At 35.4% G+C, this 19,451-nt stretch overlaps 1 protein-coding gene and 1 non-coding gene across 2 annotated transcripts in view; both read left to right on the top strand.

Moving 5' to 3' along the window:
- Nucleotides 1-19,451, top strand: part of LOC110666296 (protein DETOXIFICATION 18-like) — a 38,239-nt gene that overhangs the window by 13,383 nt on the left and 5,405 nt on the right. The gene's annotated exons all lie outside the window — the stretch shown is intronic.
- On the top strand, nucleotides 7,903-8,010 carry LOC131179744 (small nucleolar RNA R71). The gene has a single exon (XR_009148631.1). It is a non-coding gene; the product is annotated as a small nucleolar RNA R71 (small nucleolar RNA).

Here is a 19,451-nt window from a genome sequence, read left to right as displayed (position 1 = left end):
TAGCTGTTGTTATAAGCAAATTCAATCAGAGGCAAGTGTGTATCCCAACTGCCCTCAAACTCAATTACACAAGCCCGCAGCATATCCTCCAATATCTGTATTACCTTCTCAGACTGACCATCTGTCTGTGGGTGGAATGCCATACTGAAGTTCAATCTAGTTCCTAGGGCTCTCTGAATACTACCCCAAAATATAGAAGTGAACCTAGGATCTTCATCAGATACAATCAATACTGGCACTCCATGTAGCTTTACAATCTCATCTATATACAATTTGGCCAATTTCTCTAAGCTATAGTCCATCCGGACTGGCAGAAAATGAGCAGACTTGGTAAATCTGTCCACTATAACCCATACTGCATCATAGCTCTTTTGTGTCCTCAGAAGTCCCATCACAAAATTCATAGTTATCCGTTCCCATTTCCACTCAGGTACTGGTAGTGGATGTAGTAAACCAACTGGTACTTAATGTTTTGCCTTCACTTGCTGACAAGTTAGGCATTTGGAGACAAAATCAGCTACATCCCTCTTCATGCCCATCCACCAATAATGTTCTTTCAGCCCTTTGTACATTTTAGTTCCACCAGGGCGCATAGCAAAAGGAGACTCATGTGCTTCCTTCTTAATGATCTATCTTAAGTCAACATCATTAGGAACGCACATTCTGCCCTGGTGTAATAGTAGACCATCATCTCTCATAAAGAATTTGATTTTCTTGCCCTGTTGGACTTCTTCCAGTAGCTTCTGATATTTCTCATCATTATGTGCAACCATTCTGATCTGATCACTCAACACTGGCTATACATGCCATGCAACTACTATTCGCCCCTCATCATTAATTTCTAAGCTGGCATGTAATGCTCTCAACTCATGTACCATGGACAAAGGAGAAACTTGTAGACTTGCCATAGTCTTGCGACTTAAGGCATCAGCCACTACATTAGCTTTCCCTGGCTGATAGTCTATCAGACAATCATAGTCTTTAATAAGTTCTAACCATCTCCTCTGTCTCAAATTTAACTCCTTCTGAGTACCCAAATACTTCAAATCCTTATGATCTGTGTAGATGTAGCACTTTTCCCCATATAAGTAGTGTCTCCAAATCTTAAGAGCAAATACAATAACTGCAAGCTCTAAGTCATGTGTCGGATAGTTCCTCTCATGTGGTTTTAGCTAGCGTGATGCATAAGCAATGATATTCCAATCTTGCATCAATATATAGCCCAACCCATTGTGAGAAGCGTCGTTGTAAACTGTGTATTCTTTACCCGGTATAGGAAAAGTAAGGACTGGAGCTTCAGTCAAACATCTCTTCAACTCATCAAAGCTCTGCTGGCATTTGTCCGTCCACTGAAATTTCACATCTTTTCGAAGATGCTTGGTCAGTGGAGAAGCAAACATAGAGAATCCCTTCACAAATCGGCAGTAGTATCCAGCTAAACCTAGAAAACTACGAATTTCTGTGACATTCCTGAGTGACTTCCAATTAAGGATAGCTTCAATCTTGCTGGTATCTACCTTAATACCTTCTGCTGATACTATGTGCCCCAAAAAAGAAATTTCTTTCAGCCAAAATTCACACTTTGACAATTTGGCGTATAGCTATTCCTCCCTTAGGGTCTACAGTACAATCCGCAGATATCTATCATGCTCCTCTGTACTCCTCGAATACACTAAGATGTCATCAATAAACACCACCACAAACTGATCTAAGTATGGTCTGAAGATAGTGTTCATCAGATCCATAAATGCAGCTGGAGCATTAGTCAACCCGAATGGCATGACCAGGAACTCATAATGGCTATATCGAGTTCTAAAAGCAATTTTTGGGATACTCTGCTCTTGTACCTTCAGCTGATAATAACCCAATCTCAGGTCAATTTTGGAGAACACAGCTGCACCCCTCAACTGATCAAACAAGTCATTAATGTGGGGCAATGGATATCTGTTTTTTATTGTCACCTTATTCAACTGCCGGTAGTCAATACACAAGCGGAGAGTGCCATCTTTCTTCTTAATAAACAACACTGACGCTCCCCAAGGTGACACACTAGGGTGAATAAAGCCCTTATCAAGTAACTCTTGCAACTGTATCTTCAACTCTTTTAATTCTGCTGGTGCCATTCTGTATGGTGTTATAGAGATTGGGTCCAGACCAGATATTACATCAATCTCAAACTGCACCTCTCTTTTCGGAGGTAATCCTGGCAACTTATCAGGGAACACATCTGGAAAGTCACATACTGTAGGAATGTCTCTCAATGCTGGACTCCCCACTTGGTTGTCTATCACATGTGCCAAGTATGCTTCACACCCTTTTCTGATCATTTTTCTGGCTAGTGCAGTCGAAATGATATTTGATGGCAATAGCTACCTCTCCCCATGTATCACTACATTACCGTACTGAAGAAGACCAAAAGTGATTGTTTTCAGTCTACAGTCAATCATAGCATGATGCCTGGCTAACCAATCCATGCCCAAGATGATGTCATAATCTCTAAAGGGCATTTTAATCAAATCTGACAGAAAAATATGTCCATGGATAACCAAAGGACAATCTCTATACATTCTATTGACCTAGACCTCTTGTCCTAACGGACTAGTTACCAGTACCTCAAAACCCATTTTAACACATGGAACAGTAAGGGAACTAACAATGCTAGCACTGACATACGAATGAGTAGAGCCCAGATCAAATAGTACAAATATATCTTAATGAGAGATAGAGAATGTATCGGCCATAATGTCAGAAGTCTCAGCTTTTTCTCGTTGTCTCATCGTGTAGACTTTAGTCGGAGCGCTACCTTGTTCTAACTGGTTTACTGTACCCTGACTGCCTGAAGTGTTGCCCCAACCTCTGCCTCTACCTCTACTAACTGGTTGTGAACCTTTGATAGCAGAACTCTGAATAGACCCTTCTGCAGTAGTAGGAGGTGGCCCAAATCTACAGGCACTGGTACAATCTTTAACTAAATGCCCCGGACCCCCACAGTTAAAATAGGCTCCTGTATCCCAGTAACATATCCTGCCATGGGTCTTGCCACATGTCTCACAAGGGCGAGGAGGCTGAGAACTTCTAGTTGTCTATTAACCAAACCAAGGGGGTCTCTGCCCAGAAAATCTATCCCTACCAGACCTTCCACCTCTACTTGATCCCCCAAATTTCTTTCTTTTTCCAGTATTGCCACTGGAACTTTGATCCACTACCTTTCCACTTTTCTCTTTTTCTGATTTCTCTGTCTTCTCTGTTTTCTCTTTCACTGGTGTCCCTTCTAACTCAATTCTTTCTAACTCAAGTGCTTGAGAAATAAGTTCAGAGAAGTTATTATGTCTGAATCCAACCACTTGCATCCTCAGACTGGGCTTCAAACCGATCTCAAACCTCTTACATCTTTCTCTGCTGGTAGAAAGTAGACTCCCTGCATAGTGGCTCATGCTGGAGAAGTCCCTTTCATATTCTGCCACTGTTCTATTTCCTTACTTCAGACTTAAGAATTCCTGTAGCTTCTAGTCCACATAAGCATTTGGGACGTATTTTTGTCTGAACTCTCTGAGGAAGTCATCCCAGGTCAGCACTGGAGGTTCCATCAAACTGTGAGGGATGGTTTTCAACCAATCATACGCATCCCCTTGTAGCAATGACATTGAATACTCAAATTTCAAATCTTCCGGACAGTGCAGTTTCTTGAATACTCTATCCATTCTCTCCAGCCATTGCTCTGCCTCTAAAGGGTCCACTGTGCCCTTAAACTCTATAGCCCTGTACTTCAGTAGTTTATCATACTGTCTGGCTGGAGCCTGAGGTTGCACCAACGGTGTCTGAAGTGGAGCTTGAGCAGGCATGCTTCTAGTCATCTGTTGGAACATCACAGCCATCTACTGAGCAAATTGTGTAGGAAACTACGGCACTTGTGGGGCTGGTGCCACTGAACCACTGACATTTTGAAGGGCTGGGGCTTCCCCTTGTGCCTCAACCTCTACTGATTGTTCTACAAAATGATCCCTTTCTTCCATAATCTATTAGAGGGTATTCTATCTTCTGAACAAATAACACAAGGAGATTTCCCTCCATTAGTTCATATTTATAATGTAATGCACTGTATGTATCAAATAAGGACATTGAGGAGTTGTACTTATCAAAGAAGCTATGCAAATTCACAAATCAAAACATACTTTAAAAACTTGCTCTAATACCACTAAAACATGTCATACCTTACCCCTCTGTACGGCATAACATGATCCTGTAGTATACCTAATAAATTACTGAACTTCACCTACCAATAACCTATTAAATACACTACAAGGGATTTTAAAATAATTTTCTTACTTTTTGAAAGTGGTGAGCATTTTTAGCAGGTATTAAAAATATTTAATTGAAGTTCAAAAATTAAGTAAAATTTTTGTCCTTTTTTTTCAGCAAATTTTGAAAAAATTTCGGCAGAGTGCCGGCTGTATTTAAGAAAACCAAAAATTTTGACCTGCAAAAAATACTTCCAAATATTTCACTTCATCAAAATCAACCACCAATACAACTCAATTCAGCACAAATTTACTCCATCTCCACAATTCAATGCAAATTTCCACAATTCATAATTCTCAACTCAAATATTTTCAAAAATAATATTGAATAATTTTATTTACATTCCATTAAAGAAAAATTGATTTACATTCATTAATCTAAATTTAGATCAGAAAATCTAAAATAATATTATTACAAGTTCTATATAACTGCTCAAGACTAATTTACAGAGTGTATATACAGTCATATACATCAAAATAAATATGTACAATAAAGGTATAATGTAATACCCGATAAAAGATCTAAAGGTAGTACTATAATCCTCAGCAGCTCACTCAGCTACTTTACTAGTCTCTCTACCTGCGACAGCAATAAAAAGCTATCGCTGAGTACAATGACTCAGTGGTGCACAACATACTAAAAATACTAATTTATGCATAAATTAAATCACACTTATCCAAATATGGTACTGAAAATGGTACACAGATACAAAACACAATTTAAAATTTTAGTCAACTAATTTTTTTCACTTCAGAAGTCATAAAACAAATTTTATAAAAACACACAGTCATATCATGCCATTAATATATTGTTCATCTCAATAGCCAAAGGCTTATGAGGAATACCAAGGCTAACTAGCTCAAATCTATGGGTACCCATTCAAATTTTTTCCTCTACTGGCACACACCTCAAAACTTCAGCCAAAGAGGGAATACAAAAGTAATTCCTCTCACTAGTCAAGCTAGTGAGGCATTCAGATATGTGGTCATGATACTGTGGTTTCAAAACTATCTTAGCAATTCTCTAAACATTACTTTGTAATTCAAATACACACAATTTATTTTTCCAACAGTTTATATCAAAAGCATATTGTTCCTTTTAATAATAATTTCAATACAAATAAGTCACAATTCAATATCACAATTCATTCAAAACAATTTGCAGAAGAAAATTTACAGAAATTTTTATGTTGTGCACAAACCTCGTACGAGCCGCCTCTAGGCTTTAACTCGATGTTTCCTTTCCTTTCTCCGTATTCTTCTCAACTGAAATAGACAATTTACAGCTTTTCAGTATCACAACTTATAATAAATCCAATAAATAAATTTATGCCTATTTAATTGCACCCCTAAAATTACTTAAAATAACATTTCTTAAACTTTGCATTTTAGGGTCACTATTCATGGTACATTCAAGTCAAAATGTTGACTTTCTCATGCTTAATAGGTATGTGAATTCTAATTACACCCACATACCATATTTTGGGTGCCTAATTTGTGAGTTTAGGTTGCCATTTCAATTTCTAGGTCTCCTAAGATAAAACTTAATTTTTCAGTTTTGGTGCTCTATTTTGCACTATTCCATTGGTCTAGTTACTGTAGAAATTTAGCTAAGTTTTCTTCATAAAAGTTGTTCTTTATTGTCTTATCTTTAATTCCCTTTTTGAATCACTCTATTTGGAGTTTTGCAGCCCAAGATATGGCCATTTGAATAAGGCTGGCCGGATTGGTGTTACCCAAAATTTCTGGACACCTAATTGGTTCTAGTAGTTTTGGACTACTAACTTTGGATGACAATTTCACTTGGTTATGGGTAGAATTTGGGTTGGTTTTCTCCATAAAAGTTATAGTACTATGTCATACCTTTACAATGCCAGAAAAATCAGGTCATTTGGACCTGTCTAGCCTAAGTTATGGCTAAATAAGCAAACACTGTTCATTTGGTCATTTTAGTATAGTGGCAGTGCACAATATCCGGGTTTGACCTAATTGTTCACTATTTAAATGTCATTTTTTGGGCATGATTTCTAAGTGAAAAATGTGTCTACTTTCATTCTCAATTGGCCTCATACCAATTGGATTGGTAAAATTTCAGTTTTTGTCTCTCAAAAGGACCTAGGTCAAACTGCTAGATTGGGACCCCTAAGCAATCCGAATTGCTTTTCAATTCTACCAATTCTAACACATCACAAATGGTCCTAATTGACCATTTCTAATCTCAATTAAGGTTATTTGCATCAATTGACCATTTTCTGTAATTTTTTCCCCAAATTTCAAGGTTCAAAAACCCTAATTCCTCAATTGTGTAATCTAATAAAATTAAAGTACATAAATCTTGTTTGCATGCTTAATTCAACTAAATTAACACTTTAATTCTATCAAATTCATGCAATTCCATTTCCCCCTATTGCTAGTTGAATTTTCTATTTAGTCCCCCATAATGGTTTTTGTTTGAATTTAAGTTAAATTCTAAGCTAACTTAACTAAAAACATAGAAATTAAACAACAAAATTCAAGTTTACTTACTAACCTCAACTTTGATTTCTAATTCTCCAAATCTTCACTTTTCTTCCTTAACTTGTTTCTTCAATCTTCTTTTCTAGTGGAATTAGCAAGGTTTATGGGAAATTTTTGGGGAAATTAGGGTTAAATGTATGGATTAAAAGCTTGAGACTAAGCTTTAATGGAGTATTTTAATGGAGGTTTTAAAGAGAGAGGGAGGAGAGTGGAGACGATAAGGGTTGTGGGAAGAAGATAACAATTTTTTTTCCAATTTTTGGTTTTTATGTCTTAAATTGACTTGGTCAAATTTTATTTAAGTAAAATCCAATTATGACATCATATGTGAGGTCATGTGAGTGATGTCATCTTCATTTTTCTTTTCTTTTTCCTTTATTTTTCCATTCTTCTTTAAATAAATTTTATATTCCAAAATTTTTGCTTCTCCAATTTTATTAGACAGTTAGGTCAGGAGTTACTTCTAGGGGTGAATTGACTAATTTGCCTCTTGCCGGTTTGATCCAGTTTGCATATAATCTAGTATTTCTTCTGAAACCCTGAACTAATTATTGGACCTACTTATCAACCATTTTCTGTGATTTTCTCTTTTCCACTAGGTTTGTAATAGTCCTTAGGACCGCGGTGTCACAATTTTTGGTTCAAAAGTAGGATTAGGACTGACTTTGCAGTCACTTCCCGGTAAGGTCACCCATCGCTGTGACCCTCGGTTCATTTAACTTTTTATGCTTTGTTTTTTTTACTTATACTTAACTATCTAATAATCACTATTTATTTTCATTCAGGGTTTTTCTAAATGTCTTAAATGTGGTTCTAATCTCTTTAATTGTCCAGACCGACACTGGTCACCGGAACAGTGAAATAAACCAGGCTATGCATATAAGGGTGTTACAACTTGCCTTTTTTGAGTTGGAGCTGGCCCTCTTGAACTACTCCATAAATGAGTGTTCTTTGCAATTTTCTCTAACAACTCATAAGCTTCATTTCATGATTAATGATGAATTCCCCTCTAGTTTGAGCATCAATGATTCCTCTAATAGCAGGAGTGACATTTGTGTAAAAATTCTAGTTTATCATCCATTTAGGAATGGCATGATGTGGACATTGTCTCTCCAACTCCTTCCATCTCATCCATGACTCATAAAGAGTCTCATCTTCTCTTGGTCTGAAAGCAATCATTTGATTCCTCAACTCTTGAGTTTTTCCAAGTGGAAAGTATTGGGCAAGAAATACATCAGTGAGCTGCTCTCAATTAGTAATTGAGTTGTGAGATAAAAAATCAAGCCAATCCAATGCTTTATCCTTCAAAGAGAATCGAAACAATTTTAGCCTTGCTGCATCATCAGACACTCCTGGTTGCTTTTGCATGTTACAGATCATAACTAACTTCATAAGATCAGTATGAGGATTTTCTGAAGGATGACCTCCAAATTGAGAATTCTGAATCATTTGTAGTGCTCTAAAATCCATCTTGTAGTTATTTGCATCTATCCTTGGTCTTAAATCATCAAAGCGAGGGAATGCATGATCCATCATACTCCCCCTAGGCACATTAGCATTAACAACTTCTTCCCTTCGAGCTTCATTTTCATTATTTCAATTATTTTCAGCATTACCCTCACTAATTCTAACTCTTTCTTCAGCCATTTCTGGTTCAACTTTAGCTGCTCTCAAAACTTCTTTTCTTCTTGTGGTCTCTTTCTTATTAGCTCTACAAAACTTCTTAATTTTAGGATTGTATAAGAGAGATGTGTCACTTGTGCTTCTGGCTCCTCTCATAAAAGATCGAAAAGTACCTAAAAAGAATAAACAAACACAAAATAAAAAGATAATAACGATAAAAGCTATAAACAACTAAAATAATCAAGAATTCAATCTTAAATAAACAACTCCCTGACAACGGCGTCAAAAACTTAATGTGGACTACCGCAAGTGCACGGGTCGTTTAAGTAACATAGAAAAAGATATCATTCCCATAGAGAGTTGTGTTTACAATTGAATTTTTGATGTAAAATAAATTATATTAAAATTATATTTTAATCAAACAAACAAAAGAAATTTAGAAATTTGAATCTTAAGGTATGAAAATACAAAATTCAATTCAAATAATAACTAATTTAATAATTCGTAAAATAAAAAAAATGAGAATATTAATAATGAAAATTAATGAAATGATATTAAACTAAACACTCAAAAGTAAAATTTCAAGCAACAATTGATAAAAGATGATTCCAGAGTTAAAGGTTCATATTTAAGTCAATTTGGGATTTTCCTAACTAGCCCAATCTATGAAATCAATGGGTTTAAAAGAGACCAATTCTAAAGTTCTTTGAAATCTCTTTCGTGTGAGACAAAGAGTGTTTTAATTAACTTAATCCTACTTTCGTGTAGTTAAAATTAACCAAGACCCATTAGGTTCTTTAATCAATCTATTAATCCTTGTTAATCCTTAGTCTATTTCTAGATCTAAGCTAATTAAGTTCAATTTCTTAATTATTTATCACTTGGTCTTCTCCTTTCGATGCTTCAACCAAGGATTAAGAACATATCTTAATGGGACTCTTCATTAAGCATGTGAATAAGCACATAAAAAATAGATTAAACCTCATAAATTTCATTAAATTAAGACTAACCCAATTCAAATCCACAAAAATACCTCAAATATTACATCCTTAACTCCAGAATCAAAAGAAACTGCTCACAATCCATATTCATTATAAGAAAATCAAGATAGAAGAAGGAATAAAACATGAAAAATAAACTAAAACTGAAAAAACCCAATAGAAGAAATGCAGAAATGGTGAAAAAGAGAAGAAGGATCCGAATTTTGGTTCAAAAATAGAAGTGTCAGCTGCTGCTCTTCTTTTCCTTCCTTTCTCTATCTTTTTTTCCTTACTTCTTACACCCCCCCCCCCCCCCCCCCCACAAATGAGGTAAAAAGTCTCTATTTATATTCTCTGACAAAAATCCTAAAAACCGTATGTGTGAGGTAATGATTCACGTGAGAAGATCTCCCTTTTAGCCCATTAATGAAATTATGCATAAGCTGTACAAGAGGTTATGCAAGATCTTGTGCAAATCTGACAGCTTTCAAAGGCTTTCCATGAAGTTGCACAAGATGTGTAGATTGCCTGTGCAAGTTTCTGCATGTTTTGAAGTCTTCCGTGAAAGTGTATAAGGAGCCTGCATAAGTTGTGCAGTAAGTTGTGCACTTTTCAGTTACTTCTGATTTCTATGCAAAAGCTGCACAGCCTGTGCAACATGTTGTGCAGATTTTGGCAACTTCACATTTTTCAATTTTCAAGCTTCATTTTAGCACTTTTGGACCTAACAATCACTCCTCACTTGTATAATTACTTTTTAATTCCTCAAAAATATCATTTTATCTACAAAACAAAATCAAAATTACAAAGTAGTCTTAAAATTGATAATTATGAAAAATTAACTAAATTACTAATAAAATTAACTAAAAATAACTAATAGATCAATAAAATAACTATGAAATCTAACATAAATGACTACATAAAATGCATATATCATAACTCTTAATTTGAATAAATAAAATTACTTATTATGGTTTAGTTAGTTATGAGAAATTCTTATTTGGAGTTAATCTATTATAGATTTAAGATACAATATGAATAATAAGATCTATTTAGTTATCTATAATAATAATAATAATAATAATAATAATAATAATAATAATAATAATAATAATAATAATAATAATATAAAAGTATGAATGGGAAACGAACTTTAAACTGAGTAAAATATTCTTATAAATTTATATTATTTACTAAAATTGTGATTTCTATTACTCTAAATATTTTATAAGTCTTAAATTTTTTTTGTTTTCAAAATATTATATAAGTGTAATCTTTGTTTATAGTTTTATTATAATTTCTTAAAAATTCAAAAACTATTACTAAATCTTAGTTTTTTTTTTCTGCATAATTTTTAGGGTTTTTCCCCTTCTTTCATTTTGACAACGTACCTGCAAAAAAAAATTAACAAATTTACTAATAATATTATTTTTAAATAATATTTATTTAATTAAATATTAATTAAAAATAATAATTTCTATTTTAATTGGATAAGTAATCTTAAATGTAATTTTAAAATAGGTGAAATTCTTTTACATTTTATAAAATTTAATTATTCAATAATGCAAACAAACTGACAATTAAAAAAAAAAACTGCACACACATATTGCCAACGTCAAAATAAAAGGAAAAACAAATTAATCATACCCTACCTTAGTTAGATAATTAATTTCTAACTAAGTTAAACTTTATAATATAATCAAATTATGAAAAAATTTATAAACTAACAAATATAAAATATATAGAATTTAATTAATTAATAAAAAATAATTATATTTTAATTTTAATTAATAAATATAAAATCTACGTCTAATAACATTTTTTTTATGTAAAAGTACTTATTTATATATGTATGTGACCATAATTATAATGCATCAAATAATAAAAAAAAATAAACTATAAAATGCATTTGTAAATTATTTATGGTATTAAAAAAATTTAATTCTTCAAGAATACAATTAAGATATATAAAAATTAAAAAACACACTCACTGCCAATGTCACAACAAAAGGAATAAATTAATCTTATTCTAATTAAGTAAAATTTTATTTAATATAAATTTTTATATATTTAAATGATGAGAAAATTTATAAATTAACAATATTTTGTTTGAAGGATAATTAATTAATTAATCAATTAATCTCTTAATTCTTACTTAATAACATAAAAATCTAAGTCTAATAATATATTATTAATTTTATATAAAATACTTATTTATATATAAATGTTATCATAATAATAATAATATAACAAATGAATTAAATAAATATAAACTACAAAGTGAATTTTCATGCAAAAGTATGAATTAGTGGCAAATTTATGAACGTATTAAAATATTTAAATTTTAAATTATTTGAGATATTATAAAATAATTAAAATATTAAAAATTATAATTTTTTTAATAATTTCTATTAAATTTTATAGAATTCCTCACTCACCTACTTTATATACATTTCCCTTCTAATGGAAGATCTACGATAGAGTTAAAACTCTTAAACAACTCAAATAAAAAAGAAAAAGTTAGGTGAAATTATAACTCTTGAAGAAGTCAAATAATTTTATTATTTATCTTTTTTTTTTAATTTTTTCCTAGGTCAACATATCAATAATGTGAAAGAAAATAGGTTCACTTCAACATAATTTTGATCGATAATAATATAATTTAAAATTTAAAATCTTTTCATAATTATATTCTATTAACTTATTTATATTTTGTAGAGAATTAAAGACCTAATCATATTAAGTCAAACGTTTTCCATATTTTGTTATTTAATCCAATTGTTTTAATTTTAGCACAAAAATATAAACATTCAAAGATTGAAAAATTATATCTAATTATGAAATTAAATTTGAGAGAAACTGATGTGACATGTTATGTAACATTTTTTATTTTTAAATAATAGAGTCCACATACTACATCACTTAAAATTAAAGGCTAAATAGTAGAATAAATTCAAATCTTTACATGTATTGTTCATTTTATCCAAAACTAATTTTGGATAATTTAATAATAGTTTTCAAAATTGAAGAAATTTTATCCAAAACTCATAATCTAATTTGGATATTTTGACTTTTGCTAGATGGGATGTCAAGTGACTTGACAAGTTATAATTTTTAGTTTTTTTTTTTTATTTGATTCATGTCTCCCTCCCTCCCTCTCTCTCCCTTCCTCGTTCTCTCTCATTCTCTCTCTCTCTCTCTCTCTCTCTCTCTCCACTAAATTAAAAATCTAGAGTAGTAAAATTCTCTCATAAACAAACTAATAGTTGGGAAAGTTTTTGTAGCAGACAAACAATGTTTTGCAAGTGATATAAATCACTTGAACATATTTTTCTCATCAGTTGTGGTTGCCTCAAGTTTTTGTTCAATGATCCGACTTCCATACTGGTCAACACTGCACATAAAAAATGTCAAGTCCATGCATGTGAAAAAAATTTTAGGATTATTATATAATAATTGAGCAAAGAGTACTTTTGTGTAGGAATTACCTAAACTCAACAACATGGCCAACAATTTTGAAAAATTCAAGACATTTAGTTTTATTATTCTTAAACTCTTCTAGAAGGGAGGATGCAAAACTTTAATCCATGTTAGCTCCTAAGTCTAGGTGCCATAATCCAATGATGCCCCAGCTAAGTTCCTCATCCTAGAAGGAAAATGCATATTCAGCTCAATGTCTTATTGGATTGCAAGGTTCCCACACCTCTACCAGCCTATCAGCTACGAAAGATAAGCTATTCAAGTCTTACAAAACAAACTCCATAATTTTTATTTTGGTGTGTGTGTGTGTGTGTGTGTGTGTGTGTGTGTGTGTGAGAGAGAGAGAGAGAGAGAGAGAGAGAGAGAGAAAACGAGGGAGAAGGAGAAGACACGAGGGAGAAGGAGATGGTAAGAGAGAGAGAGAGAGAGAGAGAGAGAGAGTGAGGGAGAGGGAGAATGAGGGAGAAGGAGATGGTAAGAGAGAGAGAGAGAGAGAGAGAGAGAGAGAGAGAGAACAAGGTAGAGGAAGAGATAGATGAATCAAATAAATAAAAAATAAAAATTGTGACTTGTTAAGCTTCTTGGCATCCCATATGCAAAAGTAAAAATCTCCAAATTAGATTATGAATTTTGATAAAATTTCTTCAATTTTGAAAATTATGAATAAATTGTCCAAAATTAAAAGTTTTGGATAAAATGAGCAGTACTCATAAAAGTTTAGATTCATTCTACCATGTGGCTTTTAATTTTAAATGATATGATATGTAAGTTTCACTATTTAATAATAAAAATGCCACATCAGTTTTCCGCAAATTCAATCTCACAATTAGATAATTATTTTTTTTCAATTTTTAAAGATTTATATTTTTGTGTAAAAATTGAAACAATTGGATTAAATTATAAAAAAGTGAAAAGGTTTGATATTTTGAGTATGATTAGGCAAATATTAATTGTAATATTATTACAAAAATAAACAATTTAAAAAACTATTTTAAAATAGTAAATATTTACACTATCACTCATGATATTTGTAGTCAAATTATTTGATGCAATAAAATTATAAAAAGAAGTGACATTATCATATTTCCAAAAATTTAATCTAATAGTTTTACAGTATCTAAAAAACTAAAAAAAATTACTAGTAACAATAAAATACTAGGTACAAAAACACTACACACTTACGTATTAAACTCTTTCTCTCTATATATATAAAATTATGTTTCGTATGTCACGACCCAACCTATGGGCAGGACCGGCACTAGGACCTGGGCCAGCCTAAAGCCCCCGAGGCCCGTAGTAAGCCTAACTATTCATCAGCCCAACTCTAAGGCCCATTTGGGCCCAATTTCAAGAAATCAACCGGACAGAGTCCGGCCATAAAATGGACCTACCAACGGAGAGTTTTTGACTCACCCGACCTGTAAACACAATAAATACTCAATTGGGGAGCTCAGCTCACCCTCCACATACTCATCAGCATAAAAATAAATGGGAGCTCAGCTCCCTCATCCAATCCATCAAACATGCATAGAATATTAAGTTTACAGGTCCAAAATAATAATTTAGTTTACAGACCCAAATCAAATAAACATTTCTAACACATGCGGAAATTCTAAGATTTAACAAGTTTATACAAACATTAATAATCGACCTGCGAGAAAAGCGAGTTAACCTCAAAAATATCCTCCTGTGGCCTGGAAAAATATTGAACAGGAGTGAGCGTTCGACTCAGAGAGTAAAATATCAATTTTAACCATAATCTCTATAACTATCTAAAACTAATGCACCCTGTAGAGTGAAATGCAACAACAGCAATAATTGCACATCATAACAGCAAAAAGGTAATTTGGAGCACTCACGCACCCAGCAATATCAATCATATATATATGGGAGCTGATCCCCTATACAGCTCTCTTAATTCCAACTGTGCCAGTGAAGAACTCAGCTCGGACTTCCACTTAATAACCAAATCAGGGTCCCAGCGAAGAACTCAAGCCGTGTCTACCCCGAAGGACCGGGTCCCAGTGAAGATCTCAAGCCGTGCCTACCCGTCCTATCCATAGTCCACACCACATCACACGCACGCCAACGCACGCACACTGCTCCAAATTACCACAACAACATACATGGCACTTTCACAGTTATGAATGCAACATAAATCGTGCCTAAAGTTTAACTACATAGATACATACATATAGGTGATGCATGGGCATGCCTGAACATATAATAATATCGAAATTACAATTAAAATTAATATTTTACTCACCAATTTGGACAACGGTCCTTTGTGGTGGTGAGCGGAGGAAGAAGGTCGACTCACCTGACAATTACATTACAATTATTTAATACAAATGACTCCATACAAATCAAGAAAAGACCAAGTACGTCCTAAGTCGTGCCTAAAATCCGGCAGAGTCTCCCCTATACCTAGGACCTACCCAACCTGCAAAATGGCTCAAAACACACTTCTATATTCACAATCCATATATCCACAACTCAATCACATCACACAGCCCCTCCTAGGCCCATCAAATCAGTCATCCATCACAATATGAAAATTTTCAATTTAGTCCTTATAATTGATCATTTTTGCAAAAACTACCCAAACAAGCTCTAAAAATTTTAAAACTTTGCCCCGCGGTCCTTAGCAATATTACTAGGCTATTGCAAAAAGAATCATAATTTTTTGAACTACCACGAATATTTTATGGATTTTTTAATCCTATTTAAGCACTAGAAAATTATGAAAAAGCAAGGTTCGGGTTTACCTTTGCCAATTCCGACTCCGAGGATGCGTTCGGGACATCTGACAATGGGGGGTAGCCAAAATCTCGGTCTAATTCGGAGACTTTTCCGGTAATGGGTTTGTCTGGCCGGAAATTCACAGACCCGGTCAACTGTCGAATTTCTGCGAAGGATACCTACACGAAGCCCACAACACGAGGGTTAGTACATAAATTTTTCAGAATTTTCTAAGCTCATTTAATGCTTGAAAAAAACACTGCGAAGTTCCGTGGGACCCACCGAAAAATGGTGTCGGAAAATTTTGAAATTTATATCCCCGCGAAGCTCTCGACGAGTGGAGCGCTCTGGTACTCGGTTTTCTGGTGGGGTTTACGGTTTGTGAGAAATCTAGCCCGAAAGTCAAAATGGGCTAAAACTTCCCTGGCAAAAATTGGACAAACCGCTCGATGGATTTCGGTGTTCTTGGTGTCTATGGAAAGCTCTCGACGAGTAGATGAATTTAGACACAAGACCCGGTTCAATTGGTGGCCGGATCGGCCGGATTTTGGCCGGGAAGGTGAACGGTCGTGCCCGCGCTCTGCGTTATGCAGGCCGTTTCAGCGTTCGGTGGCCGGCCATGGGGAGGCGAGGCGCGTCGGCGAGGTGGGGAGGCAGGGGAGGTGGCGGCGGGGCAAGGGGAGGAGGGAGGAGAGAGAAAAGAGAGAGAGAGAAGGGGAGGAGGTCGGACGCGCGTGGGGAAGGGAAGAAGAAAAAGAAAAGGCCGGTCCGATTCGATCGGTCCGATCCGGTCCGGTTCGATTCAGGATACAAAATTTTGAATTTTTACTTTGCCTCGGGACCGAAAACGAGGTCCAAAAATTCCAAAAAAAATTCCAGAAAACTCAGAAAAATTTGTAGATTCCAAATATATTTTTAGTTTTGCCACGTCGTCTTTAAATTAATTTTTAAAAATCATCAAAGTTTATATTTTCGGAAAATCGAACCCAATTTTTAAAATCCGAAAAATCTCAAAAAAATTTTCAAAAATTTAAATAAAATTAAAATACCAAAAATGCTCATAAAATAATAAAATTTAAAATTTTGGGGTGTTACATTCTTCCCCCCTTACAGAAAATTCGTCCTCAAATTTTACACAAGGCAGAATAAAGTACAGGATTAAACATTGAACAGATAAGGGTACTTGCTACGCATGTCCCGTTCTGACTCCCAGGTGCACTCTTCCACTGACTGACTCCTCCACAAAACCTTAATCATAAGGATCTGTTTTGATCTTAGTTGTCTCACTTGGTAGTCCACTATGGCTACAGGTTGCTCCTCAAATGTCAAGTTCTCTTTTAGCTCTATTACATCCGGCTGTAGTACATGAGAAGGATCTGGAATGTATTTCCTGAGCATGGAGATGTGAAACACAGGATGAACGTGAGAAAGGTTGGGTGGTAGCTCCAACCGGTAGGCAACTGCTCCCACTCTATCAGTAACCTCAAAAGGTCCAATATACCGAGGTGCCAACTTGCCCTTCTTTCCAAATCTCATCACTCCCTTCATTGGAGAAACCTTCAGGAATACATAGTCGCCTACTGCAAACTCCACATCCCTCCGTCTGGGGTCTGCATAACTCTTCTGCCTACTAAAAGTTGTTTTCAATCGTTCCCTGATTAAAGGAACTATCTCTGATGTGTACTGCACAAGGTCTACATCATGCACCTTCGCTTCTCCCATTTTCGTCCAACACAGCGAAGACCTACACTTTCTTCCATATAGTGCCTCATAGGGTGCCATCCCTATGCTAGAATGGTAACTGTTGTTGTAGGCAAACTCCACCAAAGTTAGTTGATCATCCCATTGACCTCCAAAATCCAAAACACTCATGCAAAGCATGTCTTCCAGTGTTTGGATTGTCCTTTCAGACTGTCCGTCTGTCTGAGGGTGGAAAGCCGTACTAAAGTTCAACTGTGTGCCAAGTGCCTCCTGCAACTTTCTCCAAAATCGAGAAGTGAACTGGGGCCCTCTATCAGATATTATGGAAGCTGGAACTCCATGCAATCTGACTATCTCTCAAATTTAGAGTCGAGCGTACTGTGCCACAGAATATGTAGTCTTCACAGGCAAGAAGTGAGCTGATTTGGTTAGACGGTCCACAATTACCCATATCGAATCATATCCTCGTGTGGTACGAGGCAACCCAGTCACAAAATCCATAGTGATCATTTCCCACTTCCATTCTGGGATAGGGAGCTCTTGCAGCTTCCCTGATGGTCTCTGGTGTTCAAACTTCACTTTCTGACAAGTCAAGCACTTGGACACAAAGTCTGCTATGTCTCTCTTCATGCCATTCCACCAATAGCTATCCTTCACATCATGGTACATCTTGGTGGAGCCTGGGTGGACATTGTATAGGGTATAGTGTGCCTCTTGCATGATTTCATTTCTGAGATTGTCCACATCGGGCACACATATCCTAGGACCATGCACTAGGGCGCTATCATTGGCAAATCCAAACTCACCACCTTCACCTTGCTGTACTTTTTCTATGGTCTTCATCAATTGTTGGTCTCTGTGCTGGGAAACTCTAACTCTGTCCCTCAAGTCTGGCCTCACTGAAAAATGAGCCAACAATACCCCCTCATCTGAAAGATCTAGGATTAAACCTTGATCCATCAACTCATGTACTTCCTGAATCAACGGTCTCTTCTCTGCTGAAATGTGCGCCAAGCTACCAGAAGATTTTCTGCTCAAAGCATCTGCTACTACATTGGCCTTCCCAGGGTGGTACTGGATGGTGCAATCATAGTCTTTCAGAAGCTCCATCCATCTCCTCTGTCTCAAGTTTAAATCTCTCTGTTGGAAGATGTACTTCAAACTCTTGTGGTCGGTGTATATCTCGCACACTTCACCATACAGGTAGTGTCTCCAGATTTTTAGTGCAAAGATTACAGCCGCCATTTCCAAATCATGGGTGGGGTAGTTCTGCTCATGCCTCTTCAACTGCCTTGAAGCATAAGCCACTACTTTTCCATTCTGCATCAAAACACACCCTAGGCCAACTTTGGAGGCGTCACAGTACATGGTGTATCCTTCACCACTCGTAGGTAGTGTCAACACAGGGGTGGTGGTTAGACACTCCTTAAGCTTCTGGAAACTCCTCTCACAGTCATCTGTCCAAATGAATGGAACATTCTTCCGAGTTAATTTAGTTAAGGGAGCCGCTATCCTGGAAAAATCTTGCACAAAACGCCTATAGTAGCCAGCTAAACCCAGAAAACTTCGCACCTCAGTGACTGTTGTAGGCCTAAGCCAATCAGTTACAGCTTCAATTTTCTTGGGATCCACTTGAATGCCGTCACTAGAAACCACGTGTCCCAAGAATGAGATGCTTTCTAGCCAAAATTCACATTTTGAAAATTTGGCATATAGCTGGTGCTCCCTCAAAGTCTGCAACACCATTCTCAAGTGCCACACGTGTTCTTCCTCGGTTCGAGAGTATATTAGAATGTCATCTATGAATACGATGACAAAACGGTCCAAAAATAGTTTGAACACCCGGTTCATCAAGTCCATGAAGGCTGCTGGTGCATTAGTGAGTCCAAAAGACATCACCAAGAACTCATAATGACCATATCTTGTCCTGAATGCTGTTTTGGACACGTCCTCATTCCTGATTCTCAACTGATGGTAGCCTAATCGCAGGTATATCTTGGAAAAGAATCTAGCCCCTTAGAGCTGATCAAACAGATCGTCGATCCGAGGAAGTGGATACTTGTTCTTCACAGTCACCTTGTTCAGCTCTCTATAGTCAATGCACAACCTC

Source organism: Hevea brasiliensis, chromosome 4, assembly GCF_030052815.1.
Source record: "Hevea brasiliensis isolate MT/VB/25A 57/8 chromosome 4, ASM3005281v1, whole genome shotgun sequence".
In the NCBI taxonomy this organism is placed as follows: Eukaryota; Viridiplantae; Streptophyta; class Magnoliopsida; order Malpighiales; family Euphorbiaceae; genus Hevea; species Hevea brasiliensis.
The sequence above is the reverse complement of the archived record's forward strand: the minus strand, read 5'-3'. Positions and strand labels throughout refer to the sequence as shown.